This window comes from Salarias fasciatus, assembly GCF_902148845.1.
Source record: "Salarias fasciatus chromosome 23 unlocalized genomic scaffold, fSalaFa1.1 super_scaffold_20, whole genome shotgun sequence".
Classification (NCBI taxonomy): domain Eukaryota; kingdom Metazoa; phylum Chordata; class Actinopteri; order Blenniiformes; family Blenniidae; genus Salarias; species Salarias fasciatus.
The window spans coordinates 18121493-18125932 of NW_021941230.1; the positions used below are offsets into that span (position 1 = coordinate 18121493).

General features: G+C 48.0%; 1 non-coding gene across 1 annotated transcript; it reads left to right on the plus strand.

The window, feature by feature from the left end:
- The first annotated feature begins 2519 nt into the window (after positions 1–2519).
- trnan-guu (transfer RNA asparagine (anticodon GUU)) lies at positions 2520–2593 on the plus strand. The gene has a single exon. It is a non-coding gene; the product is annotated as a tRNA-Asn (tRNA).
- The last annotated feature ends 1847 nt before the right edge of the window (positions 2594–4440 follow it).

Sequence of the window (4440 nt, forward strand, 5' to 3'; positions counted from 1 at the left end):
CCGTGAGAGCTCCTTCAGCAGAGCCTCGTTACTGAGAAACGGTGGTACGTTTGAAACAATCACTTTTTGCGCAGGATTCATTAAAGGAAAAACTCGGACATGAGCGCCCCGCAGCACCACGCCTCGCTCCACCACGCTATTCACTTTATCAATCGATTCGAGAAACAACACCACCGCGCTGTTCATGCGCGACGCTGCTCTCACGGCCTCACATCCCACCACTTCTCCTACCGCCAGAGCGCACTCCTCCACGGAGAAGTCCGCTCCGACCGGGACTTTCACTCCATGCCTCCGGGAAAGACGCTCAAACCCGCCAGCCACACCATCGCTGGCCATGGCACCCAGCCAAACACCGGCTGCTGCCGCACCCGCTCACACCGTGACCCCCCTCCACCCCCCGGGAACCCCCCAGTGCTTTACAACAGTTGTGACGAGTGAAACAAAGAAAAAGAAAAACCATCCGTGAGAAAAAAAGATCGAAAACCAAAGTTTTCGAAGAAACGCTCATTCACTCACCAACACACTCCACTCACCAAACGCTCACGCTCACGCATGCGCACGAGAGAGAGAGAGAGAGAGAGAGAGAGAGAGAGAGAGAGAGAGAGAGAGAGAGAGTCATTGTTCCATTTTTAACTGCAGCAAGATTGAAAGAGACGTTTCACTGGATGCTGCTCCAGGAAATTACAGGATATTACATTTCCATGCAGCTCTTCTATTTGTTCACACTAAAACATTTGGATTTCTGGATGTTTGTGCATCATTCTGTTGTCATTTCTCTGTGTTTGAGGAAGAGACTTTGAGGAGCAGCGTCAGTTTCTTCATCATCTCATCATCTCTGTGCAGCTCCATCAGGATTTTTACAGATGTTACAGATGTTTGTGATTCTCAGTGGACTACAGTGAGTGCAAGAGGAGTCTCAATGTAAATGTTATTATAATTTCAACAAATCACAGATCTTATCCTGAATGCACTCATAGTCGTATTTAACTTTAATGATGGAGTTTTCCACATCAACCCCTCTGGACCTGGAAGGGATTCTCCTGGAACTCCAAATGGACGCATTATCAATGATCTGCAGAGGAACACACACAGCTGAGTGTGACCTTTGACCTCCAGCTGTGGTCTGCGTGGAAGTTGGAAATGTAAATCTGTGCTGTGCTTCAGTCTGCTGCAGTCTGGAGGAGCAGGAAGCTGGTTGGAGCAAAATGACTGGAGAGAAAAGAGTCTTTCCCAGTACCGTATTTTCCGCACTATAAGTTGCACCTAAAAGCCTCAAATTTTCTCAAAAACCAACAGTGCGCCTTATAATCTGGTGCGCCTTTTTTTTGCAGGAAACACGAAAAACCGCCGAGCTGTCAGTCCGTCTTGTTTGACTACAGTTCCCATAATTCTTTGTGGTCTGATCACATGAGCAAACAAGTTCTGCTGGCTTGTAGCTAAGCTAGCCAGTTCAAACAGAGCGGCAAACATGAAGCTTCAGGCACGTTCTCCACCTCTGACCTGTCAGTCACCAGAATCACACAGTTTGTCCTCCAGTCTCCCGACCGGGGAGCACGGCGCCGGCTGCACAGCCCAGCCAGCAGAAGTTCCTTGACGAGCAGCCGCCCGACGCCGAGAGCGGCAGCCCGGCAGCCCACCCGCTGCGAAGCTGGGAGCCGGCCGGCCATGGCTGAGCTGTCTGGTGGGGGACTTCACTCAGGAGTCCAGCCCGGTTCAGCAGCTGAGAAGGCAACCATGTAGATCGCCAATATGTATTCCGCTCATACAGAAAGTTAATGAATTTTTGGTAACACTTTATTTGAAGCCCCCCTGTATAACACATTATAAGTACATTTATAAAGCATTATAATGCCATTAAAACACGTGTAGCTATAAACATTCATGGATGATCACAATGCCAGGACCGAACCCTAACCCTAATCCTATGCTGTATAGTGAGTTATAAAGCATTGTGTTCATGTATGAGTGCTTATAGCTACTTATAATGTGTTATACCGGGTGCTTAAAGTAAAGTGTTACCGAATTTTTTTCTCCCCTTTTATATTGGAATGGTTACGATGGTGATGTTTCCAGAATGTTCCTGTTCAGCAGTGTGGGCGCACACATCTTTAAAGTTACCTTCAGTGTGAACAGGGCAATAATAGTAAAACTGGCTGTTATCTGAGTGTCTGAATAAAAAGAAACAATAGTATATGCATCGTTTAATGTGAGGGGGGCGTGGCCGGGTGACTCTCATTGAAAAGTATTAGTTTAAAAAGAGAGGTGTGGGACACCAAAAAACTGTGCAAAGCGCTGCTCCTGGACAGGATTCCATAGATTAATTTACCTGACTCATAGATGAGACTGGGTTGTCTATTCTATACGACTTATAATGTGGTGAAAAAAGTTTTAAAAAAGAGCCATTTCTCTGAGCTCCAACACTGATGGATCAATAGTTTTAGGAGCTCAGCTCATCTCACCAAGTTATATAGTGTTTATTAAGTTGGAAAAATAAGCCACGCCTCTTTTTCCAGTCAGCTGTCTGTGTGGTGCAATCGGTCAGCGCAGTCGGCTGTTAACTGAAAGGTTGGTGGTTCGAGTCCATCCAGGGACGGTGGAGGTTCTCCTTCTTGGAACAGTTGATATTTAACAACCTTTTAGGGATGAAGTTTACCAGTGTTGGGTTTTACGATTGGTAATTGTGAATAAATTACTAAAGTATTGATTACTGGAAGTAATGGATTACTTTAGGTAATTTAGTTACTTATTAATTTGAGTACATTTTGATTTACCAATTAATAATTGCAGGTCATTCACAGTGGATCACCAATAACAATCAATTACGGCGTAATAAGTGAAGCACCAAGTAATTTAACCCAACATCAATTATTATCAATCAGAATGAACGCTTATTTATTCATTAATAATGTTAAATAATCTGCTATTTGGGAATGGAGTAGACCACAGAGTGATTTAACCATTAACTTATTGAATAACAAGGTGTTATTAATTAATCAATAATGCCACAAATTACCAATTACTGGAAATGGGTAAATTACAGAAAATGAGCTGAGGGAAGTTATGAATTATGCATTAAATAAAACTGTGGGTTATTTAATTAATAATTCCGGGGCACCACCTCGTCAGAGGAACATTCATTACCAATTTTCAGTCTCAAAGATGGAAAGATAATTTAAGCTGGTTGTTAATCTTTGGATAAACAACCTTTAATTTATCAGAGAAGGTGTGAGATCGAGCACAGGCTGTCCAACCATGGGCATTTGTCACAAAACACAAGAATGAATCGTTCAGTTCAGCTAATGAGCGTTTATTAACAATGTCTATTACTAATCAACACATCTAATAACAAAAACAGAACATATTCAACTCGCAAGTTGTGTGTGTGTGTGTGTGTGTGTGTGTGTGTGTGTGTGTGTGTGTGCGTGCGTGTGCGTGCTTGCGGAGATGCACAAGGAGGGGTGTTAACCCGTTCGGAGTGAGGCCCTGTGGGGCCAGCTGTGTGTGGTTCCGTGTTCCAGGGCCGGCTCCAGGCATAGGCGAACTAGGCGGCCGCCTAGAGCGCCTCCGAAGCCCGGGCCGGTGTGTGAGTGGGTGTGTGACTCGGGCTCGGTCTGCTCCGGCCGGTGACCGGCCGCGAGCTGTGGGTGTGTGCGTGTTCGGTGGGGGGATCAAAGCCGTCGCTCTGATCTCAATCGGGTTCTGCTGCGTCCAACAGAACCTCGGGCTCTTGGAGGGGTCCACGTGGAGGAAAAGAGGCGTCCGGTTCTCTGGTCCGGGCCCTCAGTTGGTTCTTGGTCGGCTGCGGGTTGGGGGGGGGGACGGAGGAGCTGAGCTGGCTCTGCAGGAGGAGCTGAGTCGTAGCGGTGCGGTTGAGCTGGTGTCTTCGGTCAGCTCCAGGGGAGTCCCTGCCGTTCTGCTCCGCTGGGAAAAAGGGGTTCACCGGTGAAGGAGGGGAGATGGCCCCGAAACGTCCCGGCCAGCGCGGTCAGTTCGGTACCGGCCCTGGTTATTCCGTTAAGCAGACGGAGTGTCCGCTTGGAAAAATTCAGGGAGACTCTGCCGGGCTGGGCGGAGTTTCGTCTATTTGAATGGCAGGTGGCGCTCCCGCCCCCAGGGTCTGCTTGGCCAATCAGACGGTGGTCTGGGTCCTCCCTCCTCTGCTCTGGGAAGGAGCCTCATGAGCGCCCTCGTGAGGTGGGACTGTGGTATTGCACCCTTATCTGGTTTTCTTCCGATGTGAGGAGAGAGGAGCGGCCATTACGTGAGGGTTTCTTTGTTCTGAGCACATGGGAACGGCGGGGCAGCCATCTTGTCTGTGAGGGCAGACCTGGTGGTGGCCCCTGCTGGGAGAAGGCACCTTTTTGTCTGAGAAGAGGTTTGAAGTCTGCTGTGTCTCCGCCACAGCGGGGGTCATGTCTTCTCCCTGGAGGGGGACAGTAT